The sequence below is a fragment of the Cydia splendana genome, chromosome 10 (assembly GCF_910591565.1).
Source record: "Cydia splendana chromosome 10, ilCydSple1.2, whole genome shotgun sequence".
NCBI classification, from domain to species: domain Eukaryota; kingdom Metazoa; phylum Arthropoda; class Insecta; order Lepidoptera; family Tortricidae; genus Cydia; species Cydia splendana.
The window spans coordinates 12,373,416-12,391,655 of NC_085969.1; the positions used below are offsets into that span (position 1 = coordinate 12,373,416).

Below are 18,240 nucleotides of genomic sequence, written 5' to 3' on the forward strand. Positions count from 1 at the left end.
ATTTAATGCATTGTTCCTTAGAACGTAGCTAGAAAATACGGTACTGTTAAGTCGATAATGACTTAGACATAAAATGATGTTTTTATGGTTATAAAATAAACCTTTCCATGCCAGAAAAAATATTATGGAATCGTAAATGAAAATATTCATTATAATTCTTATTACTTCTAGGGATTTATTACAATAGCATAGACATTTTCATGAGCCACGCATGGAAACATATCTAAAATACAAGAGTGTCCACAAGTTCCACAACTATATAAATGAAATGTTGCCTGTAATATTTAATGGGTCATATTATGGAGATTTTAAACAGATGTGTGGCCATCTTCATCTTAGTACCAATTGCTGTCTTTCCTGATCCTGATAGATATCCACGGTAGATATCAGACCCAATTAGTGTTGCTACATACTTAATATGTCATCAGTTGCACTAATTTCATTCAAATTTTAGAATTTATAGCTCTGCTAGAGGTGAAAAATAATAATAACCACTAGGTACCTACTTGAAATTTCCACTCACCACCAAATAAAACATGTTACTCATGAAAATACTATTTTGGATCGCACTTCCTCAAGGCGGAACTCTCTTCCGGCGTATTCCGGGGACTTACAAAGAACACAGGCCTTCTTGGTTAAACTTACTACAGAGGATACCTACCTTGTCTTAACTTTCCAGTAAATTAGACCAAGGTCATAAGCAAACATAATTATACTAGTAAAAATATATACATAGTTACAAAATAATTGAAATATAATTAAAGTATGTTATCTGATCTGTAATATATTAAGGAGGCATATTTGCTTTTTTTTTTGCTTTTATTTCAACACTAAATATATTGTAAAAGGGCTAAGGAGTACAGGATTGTCTTTTAAAAGATAAATTAATTGTTTCATGAAAGGGGTCCTGAAAAATTATTGGAAATTATGACCTCATCAAATACGTTCCCATACCAATTTAATAAAGAGTAGCAGATTTTTTAGGACAGAACACTACCCTTTTTGGAAAATAATTTTCGGTTCCCGCGATTTACACTACTCAATGTGTGCTTTTTAGCAAAGTAAAGTTTCAAGAGCCTATCTGGCTTGTATATGACTACAGAACTAACTAACCTAATTGTTTGACTTTTGTACATTGTAAATTGTAATACAACATACAACGTGCTGTCGTAATGTCGTAATCTGCCCAATGTAAAATGTACTTACAGTACAATGTACTTTGTAATTTTATTTTGACGAAGAAATAATTATGGCACCAAGAGGAAGCTTGTGCACCATACGAAACAAATTGTTTTATTCGTGTAAATAATGTATAAATCAGCGAAGCAAGTCCGTTCCCAATCAGTGTTCCATGACCGATTCTTTGCGTGCACGCCTATGCAGTCAATGGTCGGTCGGCCTGATCGGTCGGACAATGCGTGCTAGAGATGGATATTGGGTAGGTTTGCTTTGTGCTTGACGCTGAGAGGGACACATTACTTACCTGATACTTGACAGCCTGTGTAATTTTTCTCCCATGCCGAGCGTCAATGCATAGACTGCTTAACCTGTACGGCTACCACCAGCTCGAGACTGACATATATCCTAGCGTGTGCACATATTAGTGCGAGCAAGATGTACATAGAAAGTAAGTTACGCAGACGTTGTCTAATATATCAGTTTGACACTGCTAAGGCAGTCGTGGTAAGGCTACTGAGCTCAACCAGTTCAAAAATACAAATAGATGTAAGGGGTGCACGCAGAGGCAGCACGTGAGGCCGCTACTCTCGCCACAAGCTGTCCTGTGTTTATATTTTATTTAATTATTATCCATCGTTTGCTCATCCTGTTGTTATTCTATTAAAATGTTATTTATTCAGGTATATATAAATGCTCTCAAATCACCTTGGAGGTTAACGGGTAATTTAGGAAAAATCCGGGAAAATTCAGGGTATATACCCGCTACCCATCCCTAGCGCTGTCAGTCTGGCGGTATTACAGTTGCTCATAGAGCGTAGACGAGTCAATCACTCACGTAAACCAGTGTCAAGTATACTGTTCGATTACATACGAATATCCACAAGTCAAATGCAAACTAAGTAAGGTTTGTGCGGAAAGAGAAGAGTCGTGGAATGTATGGGGCCCAACAGACAGTTTCCGAACAGACTTTACCTACTTAGCTTTTTAAAGTTTTAGGTAGGTACGTACCTATACTTTGTTTCACTTGTTTTATTTGAAGTTTAAGTTAATATTCTGCGAACGTTTCTGTTAAAATCGAGCGATATGTTTGATTAATGTGCAAAAAAACTCATTTACCTTAATGTTATCTCTAGATACCTACATATAAACTAATTCATTATCATAAGGCGAGTTTATCGAACGAGCGAGCGAAGCGAAGTGAAGTTCTTACATTCGACTTTGAACACACGGCTGGCTAGAGGCATGTCCCGGCATTTCGATGTTTTTAAGCTGAACTATCAGAGGATAGTTTGATACTCAATAACTTAAGTAAATTTGTTCTAATTTAAATGAAATTGGGTGAACGTATAGTTGCGGGCGGCATTATATTTTAGTCATTAAATTTTGAACAGGCTCGAACAAGAGGTTATTGAGCTAGAAGAGCTTAAAATGCTAAAAAGCCATTTGTGAGGGGTCTTGCTATTCTGGTCATTTTAATTGCAAGAAAGTATGGTCGAGTTTGGTATCAAATGAAAGTGCTCGGTTTGTTACACATTTATAATACTGTTTTTTTAATTTAAGATTTTTTCAAAAATGATGACAGTTTTGGAATCCAAGATGGTGGCCATGCACTATGTCATAAAAGTCGTCATGGATGTCGTTTTATAGGCTTTAGGGGGCGCAGATTTCGAAAATGATGACTATTTTGGAATCCAAGATAGCGGCCATGCACTATGTCATAAAAGTCGTCATGGATGTCGTTTTATAGGTTTTACGGGGCCCTGATTTCGAAAATGATGACCATATTGGATTCCAAAATGACGGCCATGCACTATGTCATAAAAGTCGTCATGGGTGTCGTTTTATAGGTTTTAGGGGGCGCAGATTTCGAAAATGATAACCATTTTGGATTCCAAAATGGCGGCCATGCACTATATCATAAAAGTCGTCATGGATGTCGTTTTATAGGATTTGGGGGGCGCAGATTTCGAAAATGATGACCATTTTGGATTCCAAAATGGCGGCCATGCACTATGTCATAAAAGTCGTCATAGATGTCGTTTTATAAGTTTTAGGGGGCGCAGATTTCGAAAATGATGATTATTTTGGAATCCATGGTGGCGGCCATGCACTATGTCATAAAAGTCGTCATGGATGTCGTTTTATAGGTTTTAGGGGGCGCAGATTTTGAAAATGATGACTATTTTGGAATCCAAAATGGCGGCCATGCAGTATGTCATAAAAGTCGTCATGGATGTCGTTTTATTGGTCATGGTCATCATTTTCGAAATCTGCACACCTGTTTCAAATAAGGTATAGGTAGATGCATCCTAGTAAGTCAACAACATCTATATCTACTATCGAAATGTACTTTTGATAGTAGTAGTACGAAATGTAATCTGAAAGGAATCAAGTAATATATTCCTGTAATGAGGAATCGTCATTGATTCCAATTACTAGTAATTGTAATATTCGAATAATTGATTCCTGATTCCTCAAATGGAATTGTACTTAGTAATTCGGTATTGTTAGATTACAAAGTAATCTGGGAAGCGGTAATCAGATTACAAAGTAATTTCAAGTAATCGTGGAATCAGGAATCAATTACGAAATGCCCATCTCGGACTAAGTAGCACTGCATTCAATTGATCTTTTTGGCGAACCGCGAGTTCACAGTTCGGGGCGAACTACTAGTTATAATTAATGCGATTGAGTGTTCAACTCGTTTGAATTCTATTAACAATTGCAATAACATCCCTGGTTTGTTTACGCAAATGAGCATAGGTTACTGGGTATTACCAGTTTCTTATATCCGTTTGGGTATCGAGGCCAATATATACCCCGATAATATGTCTCCTATGTCAAGCAATAACCGACAGTATGTCAATGATGACAAGATTTTTATTTGCTTCTCATTTAAGTACAATAGGAGATAAGTAAATGTCAAGATGTAACGTAAATAGAATGTAATGTAATGTAATGTAATGTAATATAATGTAATGTAATGTAATGTAATGTAATGTAATGTAATGTAATGTAATGTAATGTAATGTAATGTAATGTAATGTAATGTAATGTAATGTAGTGTAATGTAATGTAATGTAGTGTAATGTAATGTAATGTAATGTAATGTAATGTAATGTAATGTAATGTAATGTGGTAATGTATAAGTTGCTTATGTAAGAAATATGTTACAATGTTGTTTGCCTGTATTATGTTATTGTACCTATTAAAATAAAATAAAATAAAATAAAAATAAAATAACTACTAACTATTTAACAATATTTGTGGAAGATTTTTATATCGGTGTTTTTAAAAATAACTTAAGAAACAGGAAACCTTACGATTACCGTGAATTTGTTTGTCTACGCCGGTCCGTAACGCAAGCTCCTGATGACACTACTCGGTACGGAGTGAAACATGTCGAGCGTTTTTCGACTTAAAATACGTGAGTGACCCGTTCTTAATATATTTAATATTTCTGTGTCTCACGGAAGTTTTGTTATTAAAAGTGAATCTGTTTGTTTTATAGTATGTTCTTAGTTCTCAGTCGCCCGTCATCTCATCATCCACATACTTACTTTTCATCCTATTCACTTATTCCTTGATTTACCTTTGCTTTACAATCTTTACATCCCTCCATATTCAACCCAAAGGTTGTCTGGAAGAGATCGCTTTTAAGCGATAAGACCGCCTGTTGTTTACCTCTGCTTGTATTTCTGTTTTCGATTGTATTGTCTTATTTTATTGAGGAGTGCAATAAAGAGTATTTGTATTGTATTGTATTCATTCATAATCCTAACAACCTTTCTCGACACATGCCCGTGCCATGATAGACGTCTCAGTTAAATGTTTTTAAGGTAAAATCAGGCAATTAATCGGATTTGATTAGAATAAAATGGTGTGCATGTCCCGTATTAATTTAATGAACTGTCAATCTTCTTTGCTCGTTATTACATAAGTACAATATCATTATCAAATCATTCGGGCGTTGCTGATAAGTTAATGGATGCGAATTTATATCAAATCAGGGATGGCATTACAATTTATCATCTCGTTTTTTAAAAGAAAATCTTTGTTTGGATAATGGTTTAATCTCAATAAGACTCTTTTTCCTTTATTTTTTTATGTGGAAAGATCCATCGCTTTATTAAAAACTGGTGCCTCGATTTAGCGGTTAATTACGGTCTAAGCTTCATAAAGGTGTACCTGAAAAAGGAATTAGATAAGGAAAAGTGTTAGCAAATTGGGGTGAATTGAGACCAATCTGAAGTTCAAACCTCAATAAAAGTTTATATTTATATGTGGCACGTTGATTTATATACTTTAAAAGTGTTCCGGTAGTATGAACTAGTTTTTCAATGATAATCTGTCGTTTCATTCCATAGTTTCAACGATAAACACAAAATAGTAGGAAATCCCAGCTCACCCCGTTGACGGGGTAGGGGGGATAGGAATTGAGGGAGATGGGACAATTGCTAGAATTGACACAATACTATAATAGCTTGACTTCTCAAGAGAATAAAGTATTTACGTAACAATATGATAACTCTGGTCTAAAAATACCATCTACCTCCCCCAACCCCTACCATCCCTCCTCACCCCATTTATAACCCAACTGCCCTCGTAATCCCTACTCACCCCATTTAACGGTATTTTGCTATCTACCTTTACCGGAATTCAAACGTTATATGATCTCGATTTAACATGTTTCATTATTTTAAGGATTTAAAAGTGATCTTATATCAATAAATGATATCACTTACTGACGAAACACACAGTATAAAAATCGTACGTTCTTTGTCTCACAAATAGAGTTAGACCAAGACAAATCTGCAACGATTTTGATAAAACACTCAGAGCAAGTGTTATTTATACGTCATAATTTCATAGAAGTTAGACGTTTAAATTAACACTTGCACTGCGTGTGCTATCAAAATTGTTGCAGACTTGTCTTGGTCTAACTCAAGTATTCGTGATATACCTACTATATGAATGATTTCATTAAAATTAAGTACCTACATTAAGTATCGTTAACACAAAGTCGAATAAAGTTTCTGCTGTATTTATATTATTTATAATAATTCGATGTTATGAGCTTATATTAATGATGAAGGACACTGTAAACTACGTTTACTACGATTTTTAGGGTTCAGTGCCTCAAAAGGAAAAATCTGAACCCTTATAGGATCACTTTGTTGGCCGTCCGTCTGTCTGTCTGTCAAGACCCTTTATCTCAGGAACGCGTTGAGGTATCGAGTTAAATTCAAAACCATACACTTAGGTCATATATATATTCAGGGGCTATGAAGCTGTGAAAATCAGATATCTAAGCTAACGTAAAAAAAAGATACCGCCGATTATGCCGCAAAAAACTTACATTTCAACACTCTCAAGGGAATCAAAATGTATAGGGTACTTCCCTTTGACCTATAACTATGAAATTTAGCAAGTAATATCGTTTTATATTACAAGTACCTATAGGGAAAACGCACAAAACTATAAATTTGTAAAATAATAAAATTAAAATATATTTGTTCGGAACCGTTGGTAGGCGAGTCCGACTCGCACTTTTTTGTTTACTTATTCGATCGGCGACCTTGACCGGCGTTGCGAATGAAAGTTTCACCAATAACGCGCCTCGTGCGATCGGCGCACGATCGTACGATAGTGAATCAGCAGCACAGATTGTGCCCACTAGATACAGCATACCTTAAACACATTCATTGCGACCCAGCTAAACAAGACGTCCGCGCCAGGCCACAACAATTTCGTCATATAAAGCAGTAATACCACGATCCTGACTATCGGGTCGTCCGGCCAGGGAACGAAATCATAAAATACCCGATAGTCGGGTTTTCACTCTAGTCTATTGTACATAGTAATGTACCTACTTGTCTATAGTTCTGTATCAAATCGCATCTACTTAAAGGTTACTGGAAGAGATCCCTTAAAGGGATAAGTAAGTAAGTAAATAAATACACTTTATTGCACCACAAAAGAAAAAGTCAATAACAGAATTACGATAAGTATAAGTTTGCCTGTTCTGTGCCATATTTGTTTCTTTGTATATTCCGTACAATAAATTGTTAATAATATATACGAGTAATACAATGCTTGAAAATAAATGAAAGTTAGACAAGTTTACGTGATTTTTTTCTATCAACTTTAACCTTCTAAGGTTTTGGTTAGAGTCTGCCTTTGCAAATATAATCTAGTTTCCGTGGGAATTTTTCATGGCATTTGCCCTTGATTAAACATGTAAAAATTCAATATAAAACTAAATCTCCCCTCTTTAAAATATGCGGAATCTGTGAAATGTAAGCTATGTAACGTAGCCATGTTGTCTGTCCTTCGAGCGCGGATCAAGAAGCGCATTTACGGGTGCCGACAGAGAAATATTACATCTTGCAATAAGGATGGAATAAGATTTATTATGGCTCCTCTACACGATGGGCCAGCGCCGGCCACTCCAAGGGACGCAGCCATGCGGTAGAATGAGATAGCAATATCACTTGCTCCCTCTAAGGCATAAATGCGTCCCTTGGAGTGGCCGGCGCTGGCCCATCGTATAGAGGAGCCATTACGAATATTGAACAAGGTTCGTTTAGGATAATGTATGTTTTGCAATATCCTTATTAAGTATTAGCGTTACGTACACATTTGTAAATAAAATCCCAACTAGCAAATATTATTTTAGTAGTTTTTAGACCACTTGTTGATATATAAATAAGCTTGAATTTTGTATACTTATAAAAGATCGATGATCCTGGGAGGCTAATTTAAACTTATATTGTAACATAAAAATTATATCTAAATGATGTCAGTCATGTCAGAGCGCGTAGCCAACGTGCCTGTCGTTAACGCTCCGTAGCGTATCATAGTCATCATTCTCTATCAGTTATCACTCTTCCACACTAGTGCGACAGTGACAGTTGCGTTTCGTTCGCTACGGAGACAAAGATTAAGTTAAATATTCTATCTTATAAATAACGTTTAAAGAACAAACTAAAGGAGAAGTAGAGCGTCGAATTAAAATCGCATGGAAAAGATACTGGTCGCTAAAAGACATCTTCAAATCTAACCTACCCATTACCCTAAAGAAGAAAGCTTTCGACACGGTCGTCTCTCCCACACTTCTCTACGGCTGTCAAAGCTGGACTATAAATAAAGAAATAATACACAAATTACAAGTATTTCAACGGGCAGCAGAACGGAGTATGTTAGGACTAAAAATACGAGACAAGGTTAGAAATACAGAAATAAGAAAAAAGACCAAGCTAGTAGACGTAGCTGACTTAGCCTGCAGGCTAAAATGGCGCTGGGCAGGTCACGTCGCCCGCGCACACGATGGACGCTGGAGCGAGCGCGTACTACACTGGTGGTTCGTGACAAACGATTCACGCCGCAGAGCCCGCAAGGGCCACCCGCGCCGACGCTGGAGAGACGACATTGAAGAGTTCGCCGGCGGCACCTGGACTAGACTCGCGCAAAATAGAAAATCGTGGTCATGCATGGAGGAGGCCTTTACCCAAAATTGGGTCCCCAAAAACTGTAATTAAATTTATTTTAGATTTTAATGGAATTTGTACTTAATTGTGATCATTTATTTTAATTACTTTATAATTTTATTGTTCTTGCCTAAATTTTATGTTTTTGTGGGAATAAATGGCTTTATTATTATTTGTATGTCTTTCCCATCACGGAACAATGGTGTTCCGGACCTTTGGGAGGCGTGCGCGGAGCCGAAGCCAACACGTAGAGGCCCTTTTGACACTTTAATGAAATGTAAGGGGTACACCGAGCGGAGGCTGCCCTTGCCCGTGTCATGGGACGCACGCAGAGGCAGCACCCGCCAAGGTGTAAGGACTATTGAGAGTTGATGGAATCTAAAATGAACTTGTTATTGGGTGAAAGCGATGGACTAACAACTGAGCTATGGGGTAAAAAACCGGACGCCTGCCTAATAAAACGGTATGCAATTTTATTTCCGGCAGACGGTGACTCGCCCTCACAAGATGGGCCCCCACAAAAAGCGACATCTAGGATGGCTCAAGGGCAACACCGGTGTGAGCGGCTCAGGGGTGTCGAGAGGTGTGCGCCGCTTTCTACCCAGTGGCTGTTAACAGCCACTGTGCCAACTCGCGTCTTATGCATATTTCACTTCCACCCCTGGAGCTTATAGCTCTAACGACTCCACTCTGGCCGGCCGGCTAAGGCAAGCCAGAGGCAGAGAATCCTGTCCCACCCACCTTCCTTGCGGGTAACAGAACTCTCCAGGAGCACTCGGGTACGTGAGGTCGCTAATCCCCAACAGCTCGCCACAAGCTGCCCTGCGTTGACTGATTGCACTGGTAAAACCAGCGGGCGATGGGGTCGTCACATCCCTACGCCTTATTATTATTATTATTATTCTATCTTAAAGATTAAGTCGGTCGCTTTGTGTAAGATATTCTCCTATTTGAACTTTTAATTCGGGCTGTATCCACCAACCTGCTTCAGACCTCTTCTTTGTTACGTCACGGTCACGCTCTTCAACTTTGGGCTTACCGAACTATTAGGTACTTCTATTAACTCGTAGCTTAGGTATTACATATTAGGTAGATTTTTAACCGACTTCAATTTCATAGAAGGAGGAGGTTCTGTATTCGGTTGTAGCTGTGTTTTTTTTTTCTATGTACGTTCACCGATTACTCCGACATCCGTAGTCCGATTTGAGTAATTCTTTTTTTGTTTGATAGGAGCTACCTCCGAGTTGATCCCATTTTAATTTGGTTCTGTTCTGATGATGGGATCCATGAGGAATTGAGGGAACTCCTCAATTTTTAAAGGCATATGCATGGTGTTTTGGGCGTTTTCTTAAGCAACTCGAGCATTTTCTCCCGAAAACCACCAATTTGACGAAGTAGACCTGACGATGATGATTATTTTGATGATAATGATGATGATTTCTTTAAATGTGTATTTCTTTAAAAGTATGTTCAGCGATTACTCCGGCACCTGTGATCCGATTTGAGTAATTCTTTTTTTGTTTGGAAGAAGTTACCTCCAAGATGTTTCCGTATTATTTTTGGTTCTGGCCTGATGATGGAATCCATGAGGAATTGAGGGAACTCCTCAATTTTTAAAGGCACGTGTTAAGTGATTTCGAAGTTTTCTAAAGTAACTCGAGCATTTGCTTCCGAAAACCACCAATTTGATGTACTGCAACTGTAGCCTTACCACAAGTTTGACATTGACATATTCGCTAACATCTTATGCATCTAAATGTAACTTTTTATGCATCTCGCTCACACTAAGGTTAGTACGAGCGAGATCCATAGGAAGTAAGTTACACACATGCTAGCGAATATATCAATGTCAAACTCGTGGTAAGCTGGTAAGGCTACTAATCGGGGGTTAGGGTTAGTAGTTAAGGGGTCAGGGATTAAGGGGTCGGGGAATGGCGGTTGAAGGGTTGCTGGTTCAGGATCGAGGGGTTCCTGGATCAGGGGTTGATGTGCTGTGAGGTTGAGTGATCGGGGGGCTGAGGGATTGGGTCAGTGGCGCGGCGGGCGGATGGATTTAGTTGACAGGAATTATAATTTCCCAGACGGACTCGAGAAAATTCCTGATTACATATTTACTAAAGTAATAGGTACACGAATTTAGTGTTAAACATGATCTTGTTTTTCATTCATGCGTCGCGCTCTTAACAATGCGTTAAAACTAAAAATGGTAAAATAAAACTTTTTACAAAAAAAATGAAACCGACTTCAAAAAGGATGAAATAAAATATTATAATTTTTTATGTCTATGCGTTACCAACTGATATGTTTGAAGTCGGTGCCAAGCCAAGTAGTAACAATACCAGTCAAAAATAATCAGCTTTATGGCTATAAATCCCATTAGAACTGTACTAATAACTATTATAAATGTGTAAAGAATTCTGTCTGCCTCTTTGTCGCCTTTTCATGACTAAACAACTGAACCGCTTTAGTTGAAATTTGACAAGAAGGTAAATTCCTTGAATTGTTTTATATTTTGAAATGTAGTCCTCTGGATAAGGGACGGGAAATAACTCAGTCCCAATCCCACACTTGCGTGCTATAGACTGTTCGAGCATTAGTAAGAAATGCTCTTTAAAAAATACGACGGCAAAAAAATGCATTTATATTTACACTAATGTGCCGACAAACATGGTACGTACTGCGCCAAGAAGGTTTGATATTGTGTTATGAGGTGTGTTCTTAGGTCCAGTCGACGTCAATGATATGTTTACGCTTTTGCACCTTACTCCTTAGTAATAAGGCGAAAAGTGTAAACATATTTTTAACGTCGACTATACCTACAGAAAGTACGTTCATAGTCGTCGTGTAAGGCAATCCAACGTAGGTAAATCCTTATCGAATCGTACTAAAGTCATGGCATGCTTCAAAATTTGGCTTGGCACCGACTTCAAACATATCAGTTGGTAACGCATAGACATAAAAAAGGATAATATTTGATTTCATCCTTTTTGAAGTCGGTTTCATTTTTTTTGTAAAAAGTTTTTATTATACTTACCGTTCGGCATAATCAGAGGGCTTACCGGGAACACCGAAATTCGCAAATTGCGGGCATTTTTCTCTGTCACTCTAAATACGCCTTAGTTGGAGTAAATGAGGGAGACGTACACATAAATCGGAAATTTAATTTAATTTTATTTGTTGATAAAAATGCTCGACGTACCTATTAGGTATTTGTTCTACTAGTCAACTGTAATTCTTGAATTAAGATTTCTTATACCAAACTGCAATTGGGTATTTTTAATGTATGGGCTCCCAACTCAACTATAATATTCATTTCGATACAGTTTAGTCAACTACATATAATGAAATTGACCAATCACAGCTCGCCGCGATCAAGAGGACGAAACAAAACCATAGCTCAAATCAATTATTTTAGGTTGTATAGTCGAAACAATTGGTTCATAAGTCAGAAACGCGCATGTGACACCCTTAATATAGCAACATCCATAGACTACGAATACCACTTAGTGTTGCTTGTTAGTCTCCATAGGCTACGGTGACCAAAATCGAGAAAACAACCGTCTAAAAATTGAATTTAACGCGGAGCAAGTACCAGGGCCTCATGAGTTACGAGAAGGTGTCGTTGACCAACCTGCCGTGGGGCGCGGCGGCCGGGTAACGTACCAGTATGAAGGTATCGAGGCTGCTTGCGAATCTTAGCTGTATACTTTTGGTTTGTTTGTACCTATGATTATAGTTTAAAGTATTATTTTTGTGGACTCGTAGAAAAAGTATTGTATACAATAGTGATATAATCAAGCTTTTCAATCTCGTACCTTCCTTAGGCAACTCAGCAAGCTTCGTTGCCTAAACACGGTACTCGACTGAAAAACTCTCTATTAAGTATATCACGATTGTATAAAATACTATTACTTTTTAATACTGAGGAGTTAGTAAATTTACCAGCGGGCTCTTTGTAATCAAAGGACCCTATCAAAAACGTATAAGTAACTAATAGATGGAAACATTTTAACCCAAATTTGTAAATCATTCCCATTCTGCAACGATTCGGAACAAACAGTATGAGGCATGAATGCCTAAATTTATGGGAATGGTGAAACTGCCTCGTTTGTCCCGACTGTTTTACTTGCGCAAAAAAATATGCTAAAACACGTGCTTTTATTGATACTGCTTTGCAATTGTGATTCGTTTTAAATAATGTTGGTTTCATGGCAGACAAATTTTACTTGTTCTAATATTAAGTCGAAGACTTGATACTATTGATAAATTTGTCTGCATATCGAAACGATATAAAAAATACCGAAAGTGTGAGTTGGACTCGCCCATCGCGAGTTCCGTACAAATTAGTAGGTAGGTACATTTTAAAAAATGTTTCAAAATTTTTCCAAAAAATAGCTCTTCAAAATACGCTTCTGGAATGAAAACAAACTGTTCACACACACACATTGGTTTTGTATTGGCAGGCGAGGGTCACTCCGTGATTTCGTCGCTTTGCAGCAGGTAGCTAAAAGTACATCCGTTCCACACCAATTTTGGTGGCTAACCATAAGCCGCGCGTGGCGTTGTCGCCACCTAGCGGCCATATCTGTCCTGATCGTAACAGACGCGTTTTGTTAGAGAGTGAGTCTTCTGTACCTAGTACTATTATTTATTCTGTGGTATTGGTTAATTTCATTAATCGATATCCTTGATAAAAATATTTTCGTTAATAATCTGAGTTTCTGCATTTAAAATATTTTGTTTCTATCATCACTATCATCAGCGTCAGTACCTACCGCTTTACGGCCCCTACAACTATTTATACCTATCTACCATAGGTAGGTTGAAACCAACCAAGATCACAAGTAACTATGTATTATTTCTGTCTCAATTGGTACTGCATCTTAATACGAGTACAAATACTATTTTTATTGTACAAAAATTTAGTGCATTTTATTATTAAAGGTACTAAACTAATTTCAGGACAAAAATATGAAAAGGATATGAAAAATATGGAAAGGAGCTTGTTGTTAAAATGCCTTAGTCAAAATTAAATTCCGAAAATATCAGGCTGATAGTGGGCTGAAATATTTATATTGGAGATTACGCTGACAACTTTATTATTATCTAATATCAAATATGTTCGTAAATATGTAGTATGTAATATCAATCGTTAGAAAGGTATCAATTATGCATACATTGCAAGTTCCAGATAATTAAATGTATAAGCATAATTTTCAATAAAAAAATATTGTTTCTTTTCTCATTCTTATATATTTTAGTCACTTTTTGGTATATAGGATTTCAGCTTGCTATGTATTAGATACGTCTCTATTTATCTCATAGATCGGTGAACGCTCTAATTAACGTCTCACCAATTAACTGTTCACGGGTGGTAACTTGTGAGATATAGGGTTCGCTCGTTTCCGATGTTTCTAAATGGCAACTGAACAGGGTGCGTAGACAAGATGCCAATCGTTAACGCTCGGTAGCCAACGAAACGCAACTGTCTCTGTCTCACTAATATGGAAGAGTGATAGAGACGAGAGATATAGCTACGCTACGGAGCATGAACGATTGGTATCTTGTCTACGCACCCAGGACATACAAAGTAGAGCCATTCGCAACTGAGTTTAATTACATAGTTATTATATTTTGACTTAGATAAAGGTTCATTCAAACTAACATAACTTGGTTTATTAGCTTGAAGCATAATATATAGGGTATCGAGGTAGGCAGGCAGGCTTAGAGCTTAATATCGTTTTAAATATCGTTACAAGCTTCCTTAAACACTAAATCAGGTTCGAGCAAGATTCGATGGCTTATTTGGTTACAGAGTAATTGGACCAGTAGTATGTCCCAGGTGTGGATCTCCCGGAGGTCTGGTGCCAAATCTGAGTATGGCTTTTCAGCATCAGTATATAAATGTGACCTCGAAATCCGTAACTATGCGTACTCTCTGCCTTACACTGGTTTCCATGAAGCGATTCGCTTGGTAATCGATGACAGTAACAGGCAGGTACTCATTATCAGGTTGTAAAGAATCCGCCAGGCGTATGATGGCAACTGGCATCACAGCGTGAAAAACTATGAGCGACATTTTTAATAGAAAAGTTACAAGAGGGTCGTGTGGATTCTAAGCAAACTGTATCCATTTTATTACGCTCTGACTTTGCGTATTTGCATAAATATATATTTTATATTTCCACTTCGAAAGATAATATCACTACGCAATATTATTACAAGTCAAAGAAGTTTAGTTGTGAGGATAAATGTGATATACTTAAATATTTACTTAGTTTTTATTTGTAAAGTGCTAAAAACGGTTATCATGGACCAAAATACTCGCGGCACTTTCTCGGATGAGTAAGTTTGCTACATACAATGGCGTAGGAGCATTTTCCAACATTAAATAATTATTTTTCCAATAAAATAATGCAATTTAAATACTTGATAATTAATTACATTTGGATCACATTTATTATTATTTACATATTTTATTGCTGACACCAATCATACTATGAATGTACCATAATCTTGCAAAAAACATTTTTGATGATGTTGATTATTATTTTATGAACGGAGTAAGATCTTCTTTATTGTAATATCTGGCTGGTACAACTTCAAAGAATTTTCCACAGTAAGCGTATACAAATTCTAGAGATTTATCCATGATGGCTCTTCCAGCGTATGGTGCCATACTTTTAGCGGTCTGATTTAGTAGACTGATTGCTAGGACACCTGGAAATAAGTAACGATATTAAAGTAGTACCTACCAGTTACATAGGTACCTACCTAACATTTATTTATAGGTACCTAATATAATTATCTATTAAATAGAGAATAAAAATTATATATAATAGACTCAGCTGAGAAAGAAAGCCGATCATTTGGAAGATCTATCCAGCAGTGTCTTGATTGATATTATGATTAAGTATAGTAAAAATACACCTACTTAAGTTCCAAATTACATTAAAATTATATTTATATCGAAAAGTTTCCGAGAAAAATTGCTGTAACATGCGGACAGACAGACAGACGGACATGACAAAACTATAAGGTTTCCGTTTTTGCTATTTTGGCTAAGGAACCCTAAAAAATAATACTTACTTAAGCAGCAAGTAATTTAGCTACAAAATGACCGCCCCAAAGCACATAAATCTACTTGAAAAGTGTTTTTGTTTTTAATTTCAATTATTTTTAGGTATACATATACATATTAAATACTTACTAATATCTTGTTTTCCCATAAATATGTTGTTAGCAGCGAATACGAGCTTCCCCAATATTTCAAAATCATACTTTGTTTGATCGTATTTCGATGTCAAATAAATTTCCCCGTCATCACCCTTGTGAGCATAGATTGAGAAGTCAAAATTTATGTGAAGTTATTCTGAAAAAACAATTAGTTCATTTGCAGTACAAGTAGTTTTTATAGCAGCTACCATGCGTAGATATTTTGCTTAAATAAAGAAGGTCATAAAACGCAGTTGTTTGACCCCAAAGCTGAAAGCAAGGTTAGAGCGATTGAAATTAATTCAGAGTATTATTTACTACCACTCGTACCTACATATTTACAATATTTCACGTCTTACTCTGGGTAAAAAATACCTACCAATATTTGACTCAAAATCAGTAACATCAAAATCAATTTTATAACTTACCTACCCTGGCTTTTCCTACTCCATCAGCGCGGATAAATTCTCCTCCCAATAATGTCTTGATTAAGGGGCTGGCGGAAAAAGCCTTGTAATGTCCTTTTACCGTGATGTCGCACGTCATATCCAAGTAAAGGTGTCCGTTGGGAATGTCGGTCCTATAAAATGTAATTAAGGATTTCTTACACTACGAAAAGTTACCGGATGAAATAACAATCAACAAATTCCTATAAACGTCTTGTTATTTAGGGCACTCTTCTTTGTATTATTGGATGTTCGTTTTATTTGTCTGACCTGTTATAGTAATAACGAATTAAAGATAAGTAGACATAAGTTTTACTGTCGGGGGTGGTAACGGGAAAATGTGGTATGGGGTAGCAGCAGCAGGCGTAGATTGTTGAAGTACTCCACTCCTGCTGCATGATCCAATTGCAAACCTGCATTTTTCTGGAAAGTAAAGATCGTTGCTATTCTTACGTGACGTTATTGAGCAAACAGTCTTTTACTCCTTTAACTATTCCATCTTCCAAACTGATATCGAGCAGTCCTAGGAGGGAAACGGACACATTCCTTAGTTCCAAAGGGTAGACAGGGGGAATCCCCAATTCCTTCACACCGATTTTACCAACATCTGATATAACTGACTGGTACAGTTTTTTTATGGCACTTACTGTCGTTCATACTGCATTTAGTTAGCGAGCCAACTGTAAAAAAATACAAATGAAGATTTGAATCAACAACAATAAAATTGGAATCGTAAGAAAAGTTATAACCGCAACAGTAATTTTATTACATATATTTAAAGATAAAAATATAATTACCAAATGAGGCGTCGCCAATCAAAAACACTTACCTTACATACCTGCTGGCACTAGATTTTTTTATGTCAATCGTTTAACTTATGAGTATACATCGGAGACTTGTGGCAATTAGGTGGCACTAGTGATGAGACACATTTTTCAAGTGTCTTCTCAGGTACGATAAAATAACAAATTAATACTTACCTATTACTTACGTACATAGTTTTAACATACCTGTAGGTATACTCGCTACGACATTGTCATTTATTCAGTAATTATTACGTGACGTGTCGCAATTCTAGCAAGCCTTAGAATTATTTAATTAATCTAACGCATATGCACAGATCTTGTTTCAATTAACTAATCTTCTTTAATTAAATTGGCAAGTTATCTTCTTGATACAGCCGAATTTGACCACTTTAATAGATTTTGAACGTTATAATAGGCACATTTTCCTTGTTTTTGAAAATACCGGGATCCCGGTATTTCATTAAAAAATACCGGTATTGAAAAATCTGTTTAAACAGACGGGATCCCGGTATTTCGGGATCCCGGGATCCCGGTATTGGAAGCCCTAATTGACATTGCCTTGTACCGCTAATTCATATCACTAGAAGTTAGTTAAGCCAAGCAATCAAATAATAACTTTTGATATCCCAGTTCTTCTTCGACAGATTTTAATGCTTTCAATGAAACTGATCAACTCATGCTTAATCAAAAAGTTAGTCATATTAAAGTTAAAACAAAAGAGGAGATACTAGCTTCTAAAACAGTTTTCCTATGTCTATTTTGTGTGGTCTCGGATGTCCCCACAATATCCTAGTAAAATAACACGCAGTATAACGAGTAGGTTGAGTTGAATTCAATAACCCCATTGATATATTTCTCAAGGTCGATGGCGAACTCCAACTAGCCCCAGGCTTCCCAGCTCCCCCGAACACTGACTACGTCGGCTACCACCAATACATAGAAGACGCCATGCCGCCCGAATCCCCATACCTTTACGGCCTACACCCAAACGCTGAAATAGGCTTCCTGACCACCACTTCGGAGAACCTCTTTAGGACTATTTTTGAGATGCAGCCGAGAGATGCTCAAGCTTCTGGTGCTACCACTGTTACTAGAGAGGATAAG

General features: G+C 37.0%; 1 pseudogene; it reads right to left on the reverse strand.

Annotated features, from left to right (window-relative positions):
• Nucleotides 1-15,175: 15,175 nt before the first annotated feature.
• Nucleotides 15,176-17,442, reverse strand: LOC134794575 (uncharacterized; annotated as a pseudogene).
• Between the last annotated feature and the right edge of the window lie 798 nt (nt 17,443-18,240).